Consider the following 20684-nt stretch of genomic DNA (forward strand, 5'->3'; position numbering starts at 1 on the left):
AAATCCTTTAAAATAGTGTTTATCACCCAACATGGAGCCTTGAAAACACAAAAGGGTACCATATGCTCCTAAAAATAAGCATGATTTGCTTTGATAGAGGTCCTCAAAGTTGGGCTAAAGGGATTTTGTCCCCACTGAGAATTACTAACCCCAGTTAAGTGGGATGATCAGAAAACTGAACCCCAAGCCACATTATATATGGACCCACTGCAGGGCCAGTAGCCTGTGTGGACATTTCTTATAAAGTAGGAATATTCAATGGGGCTATGGCAAATGGGGCTTGTGGTTTAGTTGCTCAGCTGTGTCTGACTTTTGCAACCCTATGGACTGTAGCCATCCAGGCTCCTTTGTCCACGAGATTTCCCAGGCCAAGAATACTGGAGTAGATTGCCCTTTCCTTCTCCAGGGGATCTTCCCCACCCAGGGATCAAACCCAAGCCTGCATTGCAGGCAGATTCTTTACTGCTGAGCCCCTGGGGCAGCCCTGGCACATGGGGCTATCTGTTGCTAAAGACACTGCTCACTACTGGCACACAGTGTCATCTTGGGAAAAATGTCTCCCAGTGCCGGGAATGGCAGGGCCCAGGGCTGTTTCCCTGAATGGTCTTGTAACCGTAGAGCTGACCTCACTGTCCGCTTGGAGTTGCTGCTGTGAGAGTAGAGAGCTGCTTGGGTGGCCTCTCATGGCCAGGATAGAACATAAAGCATGCAATTTGGATACCGTCTTTGTTCCTGGCACAAGCTTATCTTCCTACCCTGCTTTCTTTTAATCTCATTCTCCTAACTGATTAACGTCTCATCTTGCCACGTTGAATGCATTTTGTAAAACATGTGTGAGAGTTTAGTCAAGCATACAGTTAGAGAGAACACAAGGCCAAGACCATCCTCCCTTCTCACACCAATTGCAAATTTCAGAGGTTCCCCCAAACCACTCTCAGTTTCATACACGGAGAGCTTTTATACTCATAGGTTAAAATCAGCCTAGCAAGGACGTGCAGAGGCCCAGGAAAAGTACCAAACATGTCCTCTCCCTGTGAAATCCTAGGACGGTGTTATGCTCTTGGCATCAGTATGTGACATTACTCACAGAGAAGCTCAGCCAAACCGTGGTGCCATTTTTCTGGTGTCTTGATGACATACAGCCCTCATGGCTGACCTTTAGTTTCTAGTCCTTACAAAAGTTAGGGGAGAGAAATGATAATGCATGGCCCAAAGCCCTCATCATAGATCACACTGTTAGTCTGGTGGCCAAGGTCCCCGTGCAAACAAAGACATGCTTATCAGACCTGATATTCTAAAGGTCCAAAGATTGTTTCCCAGTAGCCAATAGCAAAGACCAGACATCTCTTTGGGAAAGTTAATTCTTCATGACACAGTGTGTTAAATTCATTTTTCCAGCAAGGAAAGAAGGAATGAATCAACCAATCAAATTGAATCTGTCCAAACATGACCAGACTCCTGAGTACAGTCCCCTACTGAAAATAACACCACAGGAACAAATCAAGGTGAGGGTCTCCAGCAGGGACTGGAGCCCACAGCCTGAGCCCTTCCAAGGGCTGGTCATGCTTCTCGTGGTACCCAGGACTGGAAGAGGGAGCCAGGGTTGCTGCTCTACCCTGAGTGAGGGGAGGAGAGACAATGCCCTCTGAGGCCAGAGCAGGCAAGGGAATGCTGATGTGGAGGTGGGTTCAGACTGGTGCCATCTTCTCCAGGCAGAGCAGGCTAAGATAAGCACATAATGCAGTAAAAGATAGGGTTTCTGGCAGCTTTGCAGAACTGTTTGGGAAGGATACAGAATCAAGGTCACAGTTGGCATTGAGAGTCCAGGGTCTCAAATCCACTCTCACAAGCCTTCAGGCAGCACCTGGGCAAAGCAGCTGCCATTTCTCCCCTGCTACTCTGGGGAGCCCCAGGAAGAGGAGGCCTGTGTTTCCTGAAGTACATCCAGGCCATATGGCCGCAAGGCCCCCTTTGCCAGGAGACATGCAGACGGTGTGGCAGTCCACCCCGGCAGCAAAGGGGAGGAGGCAGCGCCGCCAGTCCTGGGGAGAGGGCATCAGCAGGCCTGGGGAGGAGTGGGGCCACGCTGCGGCTGGGGGGCTTCGCGTGGGCCTCTGGAGCCCATCTGCACCTGGGGCTCCAGCGCCTGCCTCTCTTGCCACATCCCTGTGCGTGCTTCCGCTGAACTCTCACCCTCTGCTCTCTCTCTAACACACGCTGTCTTAGCTCAGGCTCCCATAACAAAATGCCACAGACTGGGAGGCTTAAAGATCAGAAATGTAATTTCTTACAGTTCTGTGGGCAAGAAGCCCAAGATCAGGATGCCAGCAAGGTAGTTTCACGCTGAGGCCTCTTCTCTTGACCTGTAGGTGGCTGCCATCTCGGTGTATCTTCACATGACATTTTCTTTCTGCAAGTCTAGGGAGAAAGAGCGAGGAGGGGAGGGAAGAGGGTGAGGGAGGGGAAGAGGAGGAGGACAGGAGAGAGGTAGAGGGAGGAAGCTTTCTGGTGTCTCTTCTTACAAAGGCACTAATCACATCACGAGGGCCCCACCCCCATGATCTCATCCAACCCTAATTACCTTCCAAAAGCCACATCTCCAAATATCACCATATCAGGGGATAAGCCTTCAACCTATGAATTTGAGGGTTACACAAACATTCAGCCTATAACACACACCCTATGGCCTATCCACAGGAGACAAGTTGTCTGTGTCTCACACCAAAATCCACATGGCTCAGATTTAGTGAGATCCCAGGAAAATGGTTCTCTAGAGGGTCCATAACATCTGCAAATGTAAAAAGAGGGCCCATCTCACTGCTTATTTTCATGTGACCTAAGGTTCTTCTCCTTCCTTGGTCCAAGCTCCCCATGCTCTGGGCCCAGGATGGGCCATGGTGAGAGGAACACAGAGGAGTGAAGTCTGACCCTAGTCAGCTTGCTGGGGCTCAGAGACCAGCTGGGGGACAAGACCTACCATCCACGAGTGTCTCGGTCCCACTTGTCTCTCTGGAGACACTGTTCCCAGCCTCACAGGAATAGTTCCCAGCATCCTGCTATGACATCACCAGGAAGAGGAAGGAGGTGGCTCCACCACGGGGAGTCGCATGGTTCCACGGGATGTCCCCATTGAGGTGGGATGAGTACAGGGTTGGAGGGGAGCCCCTCTGGACCTCACAGAGGAGCTCCACCTCATCCCCCACAACTAGGCTGGTGGTTCTCAGGGTGAGCAGGGGATGGGACACAGGAGCTGAGGAGCACAGTTGGGAAGGACAGCTGGACCAGCCAGGCTCCTCCCTTAGGGACTCCCCCACCCCAACACTCCCAGGGGCCCCACTGCCCAGGCTTCTAAGTAGTGTCTCCCCTCCCCCAGTTATGCCACACCCTGATCTCCAGCTGAGGGCTCTGTTTCTGGACCCCACCACCCTCAAGGGCCATCTCATACCAGTAAAGCCTGGAGTCTCCCTCCTCGGCTTCTAGGAGGCAGTTATGTTAAGGAGGTAAAATCTAGAAAGCTAAATACATATAGATACACACACATATATGTGTGTATAAAACACAGCAAAAGAGCAAGAAACAACTAGATGGTTTAGTAATGGGGACCTCAGCTAAACAATTATGGCCCAGCTGTATAGTGAAATACTATGTGGCCATGAGGAAGAGGTAGGTCCGTAAATACCAAATGGAATGAGCCCCAATATAAAGTCTTAGTGAAAGAAAATTAACAACAACATGTGGATCCTTGTGTACAATGTACCTCTACTCATATAGATATAGATATAAAAAGGAGAAGGCAATGGCACCCCACTCCAGTACTCTTGCCTGGAAAATCCCATGGACAGAGGAGCCTGGTAGGCTGCAGTCCATGGGGTCGCTAAGAGTCAGACTCAACTGAGCGACTTCACTTTCACTTTTCACTTTCATGCATTGGAGAAGGAAATGGCAGCCCACTCCAGTGTTGTTGCCTGGAGAATCCCAGGGACGGGGGAGCCTGGTGGGCTGCCGTCTCTGGGGTCGCACAGAGTTGGACACGACTGAAGCGACGCAGCAGCAGCAGCAGCAGCAGCAGATATAAGATATGCATGTACATACTCACACGTCTATAAGTTTGTGTAGCCATATAAGATCTTTAGAAGACAGGGGGTAGACTGGGAACTCGTGGACTAGGGTTGGGAAAAAAACAGTTTTCACAACGTGCTTCTTTGTTCTTTATAAATGTTTTCTAATGCTTTTATCACATTCACATTTTTAAAAGATTTATTTTAATTATTTATAGCCGCGAGGCATACAGGATGTTACTTCCCAAACCAGGGATGGAACCAGAACCCCCTGCAGTGGAAGTGCAGAGTCTCAACTACTGGATTGATTGCCTGGGAAGTCTCAACCTGTTTTAACAAAAGGCTAAGTAAAACAAAAGATTCTAACTTTTATTTCTGCTTTTCCATCCTCCCATAAATCCCTGCCACCTGACTTGCCTGAGCAGAGATCCACTTCCTGCAGCTGAAGATCTGGGATCTGAGTCACTAGGTGAACAGGGCGGATGCTAGGAAAGAGGCAAGGAACAGACTGTGAGCCGGGCAACCCCAGCTTGGGCAGAGCAGGATGAGTAGCTGAGCAGACTGACAGCTGATGATAAGCTCGCGTTCTTGCTGGTGGCAGAAGACAGGGGAGACACAAAGCAGAGGCGGGCCTGTGTCCCTGGAGTTACAGCCGAGGTCCCAGGTGAAGCTGGGAGACACGCAAGGTCCGCAGACGCAGTCTTCACTCAGAGACACAGAGAAGGGTTTATTGCCAGACTTTGGTTCTGGCATCTTTCTCTCTTCAGTTATGGGAAACATCTGTTGTGTCCTGTCCGCTGAGCTCCCAGCAGAACCACTCACAGCTCCAGCTGGCAGGACGGGGACTTCAGTTGGAGAGGCCTGGGGTGAATGGGATAGAGTGGCTGAGAGGGAAAAGCTGAATGTGCGTAGGCGCAGATGTTTGTCACTGGGCTCTCAGAGGAGGGGGAGGTTCAGGCCATTTGCAGGAAGGAAGAGACCCTGAGACCTCCCTGCCTTGACATATGGCACACAAGCACCAGCTCAGCACTGTAGAGCCAGCCTTACCGACTGATCTAGAGTTGGTGGCCGCAGTGACCTCAGTCAGACGCCTTTCCCCTCAGACATTTCCACCCAGGGTTATCAGAAGGGGATGCGAACGCCGCCATACATAAAGAAACAACAGGGACATGAAACTAAGGATGCACCAAACTTTCCATCATAGGGCTCTGCAGTGGAGAAAAGTAATGGGGGTTAGACCTGACGATAAGGACTTCCTGACAAAAGAGATTCAACATGGGAATGGTGGGTCCTGGGGGATGAGTGAGCCCCCTTACTCCCTCTTTCTACACAGATTTGGAAAGTGCTGGCTCCCACTACTGCACCATCCCTAACTGGCTATGGCTTCCCAGGAGGCGGACTACAGTCCATAGGGTCACAAAGAGTCGGACACGACTAAGCATCTGAGCATGCGTGCAACTATGTTTCCTGAGATGCTTCACAGGAACATTTCCGTACAGCACCTGGTTGTCCTGGCTTTAGGGTCTCCAAGGAGCAAGGGTGTGGCGAACCTCTCCCCACTCCCCATCTTCCCTGCTTCAGAAGGAATGAGGCAAGGAAGTCAGATGGGACTTGACAACCAGTCCTCTAAGAAGTGGCAAGCGGGATAAGGCTTGAGGTAGCGGTGGAGACTTTAGAAAGGAGAAGTGATTTGGGGGTCCGTTATGAGAGTAAATGTGGATCTTCATAGAGGACATCAGATCTGATGAGATGGCTCTCAGCAGGCAGAAAGGACTTCTCATCTCTTAGGAGCCTGGTTCCAACTTGAAGGAGAATAATGGATGTTTGCAGTTACCTAGGTGACAGATACTAGGATGGCATACGCACAGGCCAGGAACTAAGAAGGGAGGCAGCTAAAAATGCCTAAATTCAACATCACTCATTATTAGAGAAATGCAAATCAAAACCACAATGAGGTACCACTTCACACCAGTCAGAATGGCTGTGATCCAAAAATCTGCAAGCAATAAATGCTGGAGAGGGTGTGGAGAAAAGGGAACCCTCCTACACTGTTGGTGGGAATGCAAACTAGTACAGCCACTATGGAGAACAGTGTGGAGACTCCTTAAAAAATTGCAAATAGAACTACCTTATGACCCAGCAATCCCACTGCTGGGCATACACACCGAGGAAACCAGAATTGAAAGAGACACATGTACCCCAATGTTCATCGCACCACTGTTTATAATAGCCAGGACATGGAAACAACCTAGATGTCCATCAGCAGATGAATGGATAAGAAAGCTGTGGTACATATACTCAATGGAGTATTACTCAGCTGTTAAAAAGAATTCATTTGAATCAGTTCTGATGAGATGGATGAAACTGGAGCCTATTATAAGGAGTGAAGTAAGCCAGATAGAAAAACACCAATACAGTATACTAACACATATATATGGAATTTAGGAAGATGGCAATGACGACCCTGTATGCAAGACAGGAAAAAAGACACAGATGTGTATAACGGACTTTTGGACTCAGAGGGAGGGGGTGGGATGATTTGGGAGAATGGCATTGAAACATGTTTACTATCATGTAAGAATCGAATCGCCAGTCTATGTCCGACGCAGGATACAGCATGCTTGGGGCTGGTGCACGGGGAGGACCCAGAGAGAGGTTATGGGGAGGGAGGTGGGAGGGGGGTTCATGTTTGGGAACACATGTACACCCGTGGTGGATTCATGTCAATGTATGGCGAAACCAATACAGTATTGTAAAGTAAAATAAAGTAAAAATAAAAATTAAAAAAATAAAAATTAAAATGCCTAAATTATATCTTACAAGACAGATTCCTGGTACTTTTAAGTTTCCCTTTTACTTACCCTGAAAAGAAAGTGAAAGTGTTAGTTGCCAGTTGTGTCTGACTCTTTGCCACCCCATGGACTATAGCCCGCCAGGTTCCTCTGTCCATGGGATTTTACAGGCAAGAATACTGGAATGGGTAGCCATCGCCTTTTCCAGGGGATCTTCCCAATCCAGGGATTGAACCCAGGTCTCCTGCATTGCAGGTGGTTTCTTTACTGTCTAAGCTATCAGGGAAGCCCTTTACTTACCCTAGTTTCTAGTAAATTCTTGTCTAAAGGTTTCAGCCCAGCTCAGCCATGTGTTGAAGAGGAAGCAGAGCTCTCCAAAACTCAGTGTGGTGGACACCGGGAGGGGTAGCCAAAGAGAGGCCCCAAGAGAAGGTGAACCTCGAAAGGAGAAAGAACCTCAGGCTGTGGCCCAGTTGTCCCCCCGCACCCGCCTGCCCCACGCCCCCACCCCCGACCTCTGCGCCGTAAGATTCTTGCTGCAGACCCAACTTCAGCGATTATGAAGATGCAGGTCAAGCAGTGGCTGGCTCTCTCCTCTTGTAGGAAAAGGAGTTTCTCTTACTCCAATTCATCTTCTTTCCAAGCTGACCCCAGAAAAGACTTCATTTGACTGTGTGAAAATACAGATTACATTTGGTTTTAAGGAATAGACGATTCACTTGTGCTTATTTATCACGAGGCCATGACCTGAGCCTTGAATGCCATTAAATACATCTCATCAATGCTGTCAGTATTGTTTCCTTTTATTAACTTCTGTTTGGTCTTGTTTGGTTTTCCAAGTTTGTGGTTGTTACTTGGTGTAACTGTTGAGTAGAAACCCTTGCAAAATCAATGTAGTAGGAGGAAGCTGTTATATTGGTTACAAATCAGGAGAAGTAGAAGGCTACCTAGGTGGTAAAGTTTGGGTTGTTTTAGAGAAACTCTTCTCTCAGACCCCACCCCCAACATGAAAGTCCATTGATTCCTTTTCTGCTTGTCACTACTTTCCTCCAAGTTCTTCTTTAATATGCAAATACTGCTAGGAAGATGAGAGGAAACCTCAACATAGCTCTGTTTAAAAACTGTTCTAATATGTTTGTAAATGTTCAGGGGAAAAAATGTAAATCTCCTTGGGTAAGCAGGCTTAGATGAAACTATGAGCTCATTTTGGTAAATGTGCAAGCTTAGGCATTTAAAGCAAAGAGATTTACATCAATCTAAACTTCCAAGGCCAGGAGTTAAGCATCAAAGTATGGTAGCCAAAAAATATTTTATTAACTAGAAGAGACGCTCATGGGACTCTTTATCACGAATGACCTAGAGAAAATAACATAAGGCAATATTTTTTCTACTTCAGTTTAACTCAGCAAAGATGTACTTCATTCTACTATATGTAGGACTATGGTGGGTGAAACTAGGGACACAAGATTGCAAATAACAGCCCTCTTTCCCAGAGAGTCTACTTTGCAGGACAAACTACAAACAGAGACACAAAGCAAAGTGTCAGAGTACTAGGAGAGCTCAGTGAGGGGAGAGAGCCTGCCCAGTTGCAGGGCTCAGCTGGTATCAAGAAGGGATTTAGAGGCAGTTATCAGGAAAATAGATTGTATGTGAAAGAATTGTCATTAAGGAGGACACAGAGATAGGGAATCACAGGAATATTCTAGGCCATATTAGACGGTCAGGTCTGGATGGAACATAGAGTAACAATGGGAAGGTAGCGGAAAATGAAGATGGGAGAGAAGATTAGAAACCTCTGAGCAAGACCGATGCAAAGGAAGTTTAGGGCCAATTTACAGTAAGTCTTCCGTTCTTTCCCATGTCTGCTTCCGAGAGCTCGTCCCTAACCACCAGTGGAGCAGTAATTCCTAGCACACTTCCAGGACAGGCTTCTGGGGCACCTCTCCACCATGAGCTGAGTCTTTGGTTCTGCCCTTAGAAAGACTCACCTCACATAGCTCAGTGTCTGTCCTTTTGCCACTCTTCCCAGCCTCTTCCCATCTGCCACATCCCAAACCTTTCCACAAGCCCAGATACCTCTCAGCGTCTTGTCCTTTCAGCCATGACTACCTTTATCCTCTCTTTAAAGTGACTAGTGATAGAAGGTACCCAACCCCATGGCCCATGTGCCAGGCCCTCCTTTGATAGCCAACAGAGTCTCCTGAGGATTAAGTGCTAATTGGAGATCTCAGCCCTATTTAATATGTATACCTCTCAGTCCCCAACTCTTATGTCCTTCTCCATCACTGTCTGTGTCCATGTCTCCTGGACCCTCTGATTCTCCTTTCCCTTGTAAGATGGCAGAAGTAGGAATCACTGGAAGGAGCAGCAACATATACACCAAAGGACTAGGGCCTCTAAATGTGTGAGAGAGTTGCAAGGATGAGACACCCTCTGTTATGTGCAGAATTGTGCCCACCCTCCCCACTACTCCATTCATAACTGAAATCTTAACTGCTAATATCTCAGAATGTGACTGTATTTTGAGGTTGGATTTTTGAAGAGGTAATTAAGGAAAAATGAGGCTCTTAGGGTGGGCTCTAATCCAATTTGACTGGTGTTCTTATAAGACAAAAAGGTTAGGACCCCAAGGCTGCTTGTGCACAAGGGGATGACCCTATAAACAAGCAGCAAAAGTCTGGCCATCTGCAAGCCACGGAAAGAGGGCTCAGAGGAAACCAACTGTGCCAGAACCTTGATTTTAGACTTCCAGCCTCCAGAATTGTGAGAAAATAAATTTCTGTTGTTTAAGCCACCTAGTCTGTGGCATTTTGTTATGGAAGCCCTACCAAAACAATAGACCCTCCCAAGACCGTGTTGGAGTGGATGGACTGGAAAGATTTTTTACCTTATCAGTGTCTACAACATCCATAACATTCTTCAGACGAAATCAGTTCTGAGGACTTCCCTGCTGGTCCAGTGCTTAAGAATTTGCTTTCCAACAGGTCTGATCCCTGGTCAGGGAACTGAGATCCTACACGGTGCAGAGCAGCTAAGTCCATGTGTCCAAATTTGCCATGCCCTGAGGCTTGCTGTCCTGATACCCTGGGCACAACTGACTGGACCGAGGATCATGGTCTTAGACCCATGTGTTTATGGGAGGGCTTCTATCAGAGAGTACTAGGTTTCCCAGTTAGATACTCTCTAGGAGGTGTTTTTTTGTTTTTTTTTTTAATTGAAGATAATTTCAATATTGTGTTGTTTTCTGCCATACATCAACATGGATCAGCCATAGATACATATATGTCCCCTCCCTCTTGAACCTCCCTCCAAACTCCCACCCCATCCCACCCCTCTAGTTTGTAAACAGGAAACAGTAAAAGAGCAGGGAAGGCAGAGGTGATAGAAATAGGAATGTGAGAAGAGAAGACAGGAGAGAGAGACTGAGTAAGGGGAACAGCTACATCTAGGGCGGAAGTTGGCTTCTGAGAGGATTATCAGAGCTGCTGCTGAGTAATTCCCACTATCCTGTGAGGCCTGACTATGAGACTGTTGAGACAGTTTCCTTACTTGTCCTTGCATCCTTTAAGTGAATCCCTGTCATTCAGCTTATTTAACTTATATGCAGAGTACATCATGCAAAATGTCAGGTTGGATGAAGCACAAGCTGGAATCAAGATTGCCGGGAGAAATATCAATAACCTCAGATATACAGATGACACCACCCTCATGGCAGAAACCGAAGAAGAACTAAAGAGCCTCTTGATAAAAGTGAAAGAGGAGAGTGAAAAAGTTGGCTTAAAGCTCAACATTCAGAAAACTAAGATCATGGCATCTCTGGTCCCATCACTTCAAGCAAATAGATGGGGAAACAGTGACAGACTTTGTTTTGGTGGGGCTCCAAAATCACTGTAGAAAGTGACTGCAGCCATGAAACTAAAGGACACTTGCTCCTTGGAAGAAAAGCTATGACCAACATAGACAGCTTATTAAAGAGCAGAGACATTACTTTGCCAACAAAGGTCCGTTTAGTCAAAGCTATGGTTTTCCCAGTAGTCATGTACAGATGTGAAAGTTGGACTATAAAGAAAGTGGAGTGCCAAAGAATTGATGCTTTTGAACTATGATGTTGGAGAAGACTCTTGAGAATCTCTTGGACTACAAGGAAATCCAACCAGTCAGTCCTAAAGGAAATCAGTTCTGAATATTCATTGGAAGGACTGATGCTGAAGCTGAAATTCCAATACTTTGGCCGCCTGATGTGAAGAACTGACTCATTGGAAAAGACCCTGATGCTGGAAAAGATTGAAGGCAGGAGGAGAAGGGGACGACAGAGGATGAGATGGTTGGATGGCATTACCGACTCGACGGACATGAATTTGAGCAGGCTCCAGGAGTTGGTGATGGACAGGCATGCTGTGGTCCATGGGATCACAAAGAGTCAGACATGACTGAGCAACTGAGCTGACTGCCATTCAAGCTCTTTTTTAAGCCTGAGCCTCTCTTTTTCTTGCAACCTAAAAGAACCTACCCACTATGATAGTGTTTTAGTTTGCTAGCACCACTGTGACAACTGCCACAAGCTGAGTGGTTTATATAATCAAAATGTCCCGTCTTACACTGTTAGAGGCTGGAAGTCCAAGATCAAGGGGTCGGCAGAGTTGGTTCCTTCTAAGGGCCCTGAGGGAAGGATACGTGCCTCTCTTGGCTTGTACATGGCAGTCTTCTCCCCATGTCTTCCCTTTGTACATGTCTGTCCAAATTTCCTTTTCTTATAAAGGTATCAGTCGTGTTGGATTAGGACCCACCTTAATGACTTCATTTTAATGTAATTGCCTCTTAATTCTATACCCTAATACGGTCACATTCTGAGGTGCAGGGTGTTAAGACTTCAACATACGTATGAGAGTTGGGAGCGTGTGCACAGTTCAGCCAATAACAAACAGGTCTTTAATTTTTTAAAAAATGTTTCAGCTTTATTGAGATATAATTGACAGATAAAATTGTACTATATTTAAGTGTACAATGTGATGTATGTAGGTAATGTTTCACATGATGAAATGATTCCCACAATCAAATTAATACATCAATCACCTCACAATGTTACCATTTTTTCCGTAAGAATGTTTAAGATATACTTTTAGCAAATTTGGTGACTCAGACAGTAAAGAATCTGCCCCCAGTGTTGGAGACCTCAGTTAGATCCCTGGGTTGGGAAGATCCCTGGAGGAGACAATGGCAACCCACTCCAGTATTCTTGCCAGGAGAATTCCATGGATGGGCTACAGTCCATACAAAGAGTCGAACACGACTGAGCTACTACCCCTTTCATTTTAGCAAATCTCAAGTATACCATACAGTTATTAGCTAATTTTTTTAAAAGTAAACATATCTTTCAGTTAGTTATAAGTTTAGAGGATCGAGTGCACAGCATGGTAGCTATAGTTAATAGCAAGTAGGTCTTTATCTAAAACCAAGGCACTTCCAGCAGGCTTCCTCCCAGCCAGTCAGCTTTCCTCCCTTGACTTTCCCCCAGACAAGCAGCCATTCTGGGGTGATGGCCCTGCTCACCGACCAAGCTGCTCCTGAGGCCCAATGTTTAATGCTTTTCCAGAGAGAAATACTGATGTACCTACCTACCTCTAACCCATAAGCACAAACAAAATAAAGCATAATAGATCTGTGTACAGTGATACAAAAGGATTTGAAAGACAATTTTAAGTGAACAAACAAGTTGGAAAACAATCTGTTCAGCATAAGCACATTTATGCTTAGAAACAAACCTGTGTGTTTCGTATGCTGTGTGTGCTGTGCTTAGTTGCTCAGTCATGTCTAACTCTGCGACCCTATGGCCTTCTGTCCATGGGGATTCTCCAGGCAAGAATACTGGAATGGGTTGCCATGCCCTCCTTCAGAGGATCTTCCCAACTCAGGAGTTGAACCCAGGTCTCCCGCATTGCAGGCGGATTCTTTACCAATCTGAGCCACCAGGGAAGCCCTTTGTATATGTACGTAAAATAATGTTAAGTGCACAGAGAATAAACCAGGTGATAAGGAAATAGAGAAGAGGGCATGAACATCTCAACCAGGCTGTAAAGGAGAAAGTTGAGGGGAGGTAACAAGCTTGTAGCTCAGTTGATAAAGAATCTGCCTGCAGTGCAGGAGACCTGGGTTCGATTCCTGGGTTGGGAAGATCCCCTGGAGAAGGAAATGGCAACCCACTCCAGTATCCTTGCCTGGAAAATCTCATGGACAGAGGGCTACAGTTCATGGGGTCACAAAGAGTCGGGTATGACTGAGCGACTAACACTAACTAGCAAGCTTGAAAGAAACTTTAAATGATGGAGTCTCACTGAGCACATTGGTGAATGGGGGTGGGGGAGGATGAGAGATGCTCAGTAATTGATAGGACAGAACCCTTAATTAAAGGGAAAAGAATGGAATTAAATGTGAAACTGATCAAGCAGCACAAGAAAGAAAAAGAAAAACAGAAACTGGGCATGTAAAAAAGTCCTGAGAAATAGGAAAGAAAACTGGAAACACTCCTGACAAATGACCTCAGTCTCAGGAAAATAAAAGTCATATATTCCACTGTTGGGGGCTGCATTATGTCCCCTGCAGATTCATATGTAGACATCCTAACCCTCAGCACTCCAGAATGTAACTATATTTGGAGATACGGTCTTGAAAGGAGGTGATTAAGTTAAAATGAGGTCACTAGGGTGGACCCTAGTCCAATGAGACTGGCGTTCTTATAAGAGGAGGTTAGATCACAGACACATCTGGAAGAAAGACCATGTGAGGCCGCAGTGAGAAGGCAGCCAGCTGCAAGCCAAGGAGGGAGACCTCTGAAGAAACCCCTCTGCTGACACCTCGATCTTGGACTCATACCCTTCAGAACTTGAGAAAACATGTTTCTGTTCTCTGGGCCCCCAGTCTATGATATTTGTTATGGCAGCTCAAGTTGACTCATACACCTCCCAAGGCTGTGGCGTGCTCAAGAAGAGGAAGACTTCACGCACCCGCTGGACAGAGGGAGGGACCCCCAAGCACACACCCAGGAGAGAACAGCCTACGCCCTTCCAGGAGGCCGGCAGAAAACAGCCTACCCAGGCCAGAGGTGCTAATGAGGCCAGCTCCTCGTTCACATCTTTCTTCTGTTTCCCTGCGACTGCCTTGGTTCAGACGGGGCTGTTACAGTCACCTCTGTGCTGGGAGAGGGACCCTCAGGCGTGCTGCGAGAAGCCTGGGTGTGGGCAGCCTCCAGCCGCGGCCCCTCTGGGCGTGTCAGGTCTTCATCCCGAGGCCACACCCCCCACGTGGCTCCCAGCCAGTGAGGAGCTCAGCAGAGTGCCAGAGACGGGCGTTTGTGCCTGATGTGGAGCGTTGCTGTTGGGCGCCCCATCAGCCTTGCCTCGCCTCTCCTCCTTTCACAGGTGTCACAACTACATTACAAAGGCTCTCCTCTACTCCTGTTCCCTCCTCTTTATCCATCACAGATGTGGCATTTCCCCCCAGTGACTTTCCTTTTGTCGTGGTCTCTGCTTCTGTTAACCAATCTCATTGCCCCTGGTCTCCCTTCCCTCCACCCATCCTCCACACTGCTAGACTCCTCCTTCGCTTCAAATTCAAATCTTGCCCCACTCTCTGCTTTCATCCTTTCCTGGATGCCTGGTCACTTACAAGATGAAATGAAAAGATTTAAGCCTGTCTAGATTCAGCCTGCCCTTGACTGTCCATTCTCAGACTCCCTACTCCAAGTCCGCCTCCTGACAGCCATAGTAACTCTCTGCACTTTTCTGAATTCCAGTTCATTTAACATCAAGACTCTTGGTCATAAAATTCCTTCCTCCTGGAACATTCTCCTCCATTCCCAGCATACGAGCACCACCACCCCCAGCATACAAACACACGCTACATAGTGATTTTTGAATTCCTATCAAGACCCACTTTAAATGTCCTGGACACACCCAAGCAGAGGAAATCATGCCTCTTTTTGCACTGCTTTTATACCCAATACCAACATCTCTTATGGCATTTATCAAACTGTCCTGCAATTCCTTGTCTCTTAGGAAAAAGTTTAAGGTAGAATAAAGTCATTCTGTATCCTCAGTACCAGCACAATACCTAACACATAGTAGGTGCCCAAACTTTATGTAATGTTAAGTAAATCTATATGTGTACATAAGCACAATATTAAATATAACACATGAAAGCAGATGCCTTGGTCAGTCATCTGCACCTTGGCCAGGCTCCTCTCTTATTGACTTACCCTCCCACCAAGGATCTTCATCCCAGGGCAATCACAGGTCTGTGATTCTTCATCTCAGGCGGACTGAAGTGCATGTGGGTGTTGGAGGAGCCATGGGCTGAATACCACAATCACTGCATATGTGCTGGGAGTCAGAGGTGGACGGGGGAAAGTTCCCTTTCCTGGAGAAGGAACCCTCAGGTTGCCAAGAAAAACAAGATCATCTCAAGAAAAGACTTTTCTGGCCACTTTTTCTTTATTCCCTTAAGTTCATTCAAGTCAGCTTCTATGACTTGCAAACAAAGGAATTTCATGAATTCACTTGAATAGCATTGTTGGGAAGGAAATGACTGGCTTGAGAGGTGGAGTTTGGGTGGAAAGTCAGTGTTGGCTAGTGGAGCAGAGTGGTGGGAGGGCAGGGGTGGGCTAGCAGAGCTTGAAGAGCTCTCAGAGCCCTTGTGAAAGGACAGAGGTACCTCCTCTGGTCAGTGATTTTGGTCGGACTCCTCCCTCCACTCCCCCAAATGAGACGCTTTGCAGTAAGAAGGGCTCACAGATCACCAGCTCCCTCAGAGGAAGAGACGCATGGAAGTCCTAGCAGGGTCATTCACAGCAGCAAGCGGCCCGGGAGCCGGAGAAAGCTGTCTCCCCTCGTCCCAGCAGCAGCCAGTGCTTCAGGCTTGATGGAGCGAAGGAGCTGGTCTCCTCTAGGAGCAGAGTGGGCCGACCAACACAGACGACTAAAGCTGAAACTCCAGTACTTTGGCCACCTCATGTGAAGAGTTGACTCATTGGAAAAGACTCCGATGCAGGGAGGGATTGGGGGCAGGAGGAGAAAGGGATGACAGAGGATGAGATGGCTGGATGGCATCGCTGACTCGATGGACGTGAGTCTGAGTGAACTCTGGGAGTTGGTGATGGACAGGGAGGCCTGGTGTGCTGCGATTCATGGGGTCGCAAAGAGTCTGACACCACTGAGACTGAACTGAACTGACTGATACATTGTTGTTATATTGTTTTTATTGGTCATTACAGGTGAACCTAATTCTAACTGATGAGTCTTTCCATTAGGCTCCACTGGTATCTGCATATTCATGTAACAAGGCTATCAAATTAGATTTTAACATTGTGACATATTTTAATATGTGACAATGCAGATACTTCTCTTAAAATATTTTGCCAATTATTCTTGTCTGTTATTCTTCTTGGTACATTTTATGATAAGTAAATCAGTTCAAAAACAAAAATTTCCTTCGGAATTTTGATTAAAATTGCATTAAATTTATAAGTCAGTTTAAAATTACTATTATTTTCATGATTTTACCATCCAAGAATATAGTACATCTCTCTTAAAGTTTTTTATTATATTCCTCGGTATAATTTGTCCTTGTATCAGTTCATACACTTTTTAAAATTAATTGAGTTATTTTGGGCTCTGAGGGTCTCTGCTGGTGTGCACAGGCTTTCTCTAGTTGCAACGAGGGGGCTTCTCGCTGCAGCGGCTTCTCTTGCTGTGGGTTACAGGCATAGGGCATGTGGGCTCAGTAGTTGGGCCTCGTGGCTCTAGAGCTTGGGCTCAGTAGTTGTGGCTCATGAGCTGAGTTGCCATATACTTTTTTTTTTTTTTTTTGCCATATGCTTCTTATATTTACTACTGATTTTTTAAACTGTTTATATTGCAAATAGAACTTACCCCATGAATTATTACTCTAAAATGTAGTTGGTTTTTGCAAATTTATATTGCATAGAGAGTAGGAAAAAAACAGACAAAAAATTCAACTCAGCTACTTCTGCTTCCTACGGGAACATCATAACTCACCTCTGGGGTTCATGGTTGTCTGTCTTAAGAAAATGCCTCCATGGGCACTCTGGTTGAGAAAGTCAGTTATAGCAAACAAAAAAATTGGGGTTTTGTTGTTCAGTTGCTGAGTCGGGCCTGACTCTTTGTGACCCCTATGGGCTGCAACATGTCATGCTTCCCTCTCCTTCAGTATCTCCTGGAGTTTGCTCAAACTTATGCCTATTGAGTCAGTGATGCCATCCAATCATTTGGGTTGGCTAGACTCAAAGAGGCCTGAATGCATTATTATAAAGTGGGAAGGATTTCAAGTGTCTGCAGGGAGGCTGGAAGAAGGGTTGAGGGGCCAAGAACAGAAAGGTAAGAGGAGTGTGAGGAATGCCTAGAGACAGAATGGGAGTGGGACTGGAGAGAAAGCAGTGGAGATACAAGCGTACTTGGTGGTGATCAGCTCCTCCAATTTTTGCTCCTGATTCTGAACTGAGCAGGACCCTGTGGGACTCCTGGATGCAAAAGCCTTTCTGTGTTCCTGTTTCTTGTGTTTGGGAAATAGGCTTCCTTCAGCCTCCATGACCTTCCCTGAGTTCCAAAGGGCATGTTCATACAGTTGCTACTCAGGGAAGGAGGGGATGCAGAGACATGGGAGAAGCAGCCAAGAAACAATAGTACGGGATTTCCCTGGTGGCTCAGTGGTTAAGAATCCACCTTCCAATGCTGGGGATGACGGTCTGATCCATGGGCTTTCCAGGTGGCTCAGTGCTAAAGAATCTGCCTGCCAAGTAGGAGACCCAGGTTCTAAGCCCTGGGTTGGAAAGATTCCCTGGAGGAGGAAATGGCAACCCACTCCAGTATTCCTGCCTGGGAAATCCCATGGACAGAGGAGCCTGGCAAGCTACAGTCCATGGGATTGCAGAGTCAAACTCGACTTAGTGACTAAACTACCACCTGCCACCATGGGGGACTAACACCTACATTCTGTGGGGCAACTAAGTCCACACTCAACAACTAAAAAAGTTCCCATGCACCTGCCCAGCCCTCCTCCCCCCCTCCAAAAAAAAAGAAAGAAAAGAAACAACAGTGCAACCATGAGCCAGGGCCCTGGTTCCCACCCAAGAGATACTCACAGTAGTATCTTTGAGCTGTTTTGCAGATACTGAACTTAAATGTATGCTAGCCACAAGCACACAGACTCTAGACTGGTTGGAACAAGAAGGTTGAAGATGCTGACTCACATTTACCTCATCACCAACCAATCAGAAGAATGTTCATGAGTTGACCATGCCCTCCTCTTGGAACCATTACTACCTCCTCTCGGTCAGGACATACAGTTTTGAGGGCATAGTCTGCTGTGTCCCCCTTTGCCTGGAAAAGCAATAAAGCTATTCTTTTCTACTTCACCCAAAACTCTGTCTCTGAAATTTAATTTGGTATCAGTTTACAGAGGCCAAATTTCTGCTACAATTCCAGCTCAAGACCAACCAACAAATATACTGCCCAAAACAATCACATAAGATGTGTCTAGTTAGCCAACATCCCCGTGCCAACAATCTTCTATGAAAGCATATCTGAAACCTTCCACCTCTTGACTATAAACCTTTCCTGCTTGCATTTGACTTCCACCAAATCGAGTGAATGTGATTGATTTCCCTCCTACAGCAAGTTCTGAGTAAATAGCCTCCTAATTGTTTTCACTTGGGTAGCCTTTGTTCATTTCCACAATACTCTTGGGTTTTACAGGCAGACAACTATGTGAACTGCAATGAAGACTTCTCTTTTTTCAATACTTATACATTTATGCACTTTTTCTGTCCTGTTGCATAGAGTTGAAACTACCACAACAATGTCTTCTAACAATGGCAATAACAACTATCATTATCTTACTCCTTGCTTTATTGGGAAAGTCTAAAGTTTTGCCTTTAAATACAATATTGGCTAATGGTTTGAAACGGATATTCTTTCTTCTATTAAATAAGTCTATTTTCATCTCCAGTTTATTTAGGCTTTTCTCTACTAATATCAGAAAATGATGTTTTTAGTGTCTATTGAGTTGATCTTTTTATTTTTCTCCCTATGGGTAATAACATATTAATAGATTTTCTAATTTTAGTCCTTGTAGTCTTATAAAAATAAACCTACTTGATCACAGTGCATTATTCTTTTAACACACTGCTGCGTTTAATTGGCTAATATTTTATTCAGAATTTTTGCATCTATATTCATAAGTCAAGCTAGTCTGTAATTTTCTCTTTTGGGTGCTATTTTAGTCAGATTTTTGACTTGAAATCTATTTCATCTACTGTTAATACTGTAGTTTTTTTGTTAGCATTAACAACTGGCTGTTGGTTTGAAATATATGGTTTTTGTCATGCTGGGGATTACACCTAAATCTACTATGTTTGGAGGACGGATTCACTGGCAATGATTCCCAATTTATTCCCTGTTTGTTAGTCTTTTCAGGCCTTCTACATTCTCTTAAGTCAATTTTGATACTTCTTATTTTCCCATAAATTTCCCATTTTGTTTAGATTTGCAAATAAGTTGACATGAGTTTTTACATAGACTTAAAAAAATTAATCTGATATGTTAATCTTAGATCTTTAGTTTTAATCTGTGGCTATAAAATCCCATTTTCAATTTGGTGTAATTTTTTTCCCTTTATGGGTATGAGAGGAGGCGTGGGTCAGTGGTGGCCTGCTGCAGGGTCGGGGCACGGGACATTTTGAAGTTCAGTTCAATTCAGTCGCTCAGTCGTGTCTGACTCTTTGCAACCCCATGAATCGCAGCACGCCAGGCCTCCCTGTCTATCACCAACTCCTGGAGTTTACCCAAACTCATGTCCATTGAGTCGGTGATGCCATCCAGCCATCTCATCCTCTGTCGTCCCCTTCTCCTCCTGCCCCCAATCTCTCCCAGCATCAGGGTCTTTTCCAATGAGTCAAGTCTTCGCATGACGTGGCCAAAGTATTGGAGTTTCAGCTTCAGCATCAGTCCTTCCAATGAACAGTCAAGACTGATCTCCTTTAGGACTGGTTGGATCTCCTTGCAGTCCAAGGGACTCTCAAGAGTCTTCTCCAACACCACAGTTCAAAAGCATCAATTCTTCGGCACTCAGCCTTCTTCACAGTCCAACTCTCACATCCATACATGACCACAGGAAAAACCATAGCCTTGACTAGATGGAACTTTGTTGGCAAAGTAATGTCTCTGCTTTTTAATATGCTGTCTAGGTTGGTCATAACTTTTCTTCCAAGGAGTAAGCGTCTTTTAATTTCATGGCTGAATGTATACACAATAGAAATTTATTTTTCTCTCCTTTATTAGAAGTCTAAAGGCAAGCAATCCACAGCTGATAGAAAGTCATCAAGATCTCCTCAGACACCAAGACTTATTCTATTTTGCAATAATGCTCAACATGTAGCTTCTACTTATGGTCCAGAATGGCTGCCAGAGTGCTTGTCATCACATTTACATTACAGTTGTCAGAAATGAGGAAAAGACCTAAAGAAGAGCATGGCCCTTCTCATTCAGGATATATCTTGAAATTTACAAATAACATTCTCCTTGTATCTCAGTGAGCAGAATAAGCCACATGACAACACCCATCAGCAAAAGAGGCTGGGAAACATAGTTTTGATTTAGGGGAATAAGGTATCCAGGTAAATTAGAAAGTTTTATTACAAAAGATGAAGGGGAGAAGGGATATTGGGATGTCTCTTGTAGTGAAGCCCAGATCGACGTACACATGAACGTTTAACATAATCCCTGGAGGAGGGCATGGCAACCCACTCCAGTATTCTTGCCTGGAG

The 20684-nt window shown here is 45.7% G+C and overlaps 1 protein-coding gene across 1 annotated transcript in view; it reads right to left on the reverse strand.

Annotated features, from left to right (window-relative positions):
- The window catches only part of SLAMF9 (SLAM family member 9), a 29251-nt gene extending 13843 nt beyond the window's left edge, over positions 1–15408 (reverse strand). Inside the window, exon 1 of the mRNA XM_069571981.1 lies at positions 15102–15408. The gene's annotated coding sequence lies outside the window, so the exon portion shown is untranslated. The remainder of the gene's footprint in view (positions 1–15101) is intronic.
- Positions 15409–20684: the final 5276 nt, after the last annotated feature.

Source organism: Ovis canadensis, chromosome 1, assembly GCF_042477335.2.
Source record: "Ovis canadensis isolate MfBH-ARS-UI-01 breed Bighorn chromosome 1, ARS-UI_OviCan_v2, whole genome shotgun sequence".
In the NCBI taxonomy this organism is placed as follows: domain Eukaryota; kingdom Metazoa; phylum Chordata; class Mammalia; order Artiodactyla; family Bovidae; genus Ovis; species Ovis canadensis.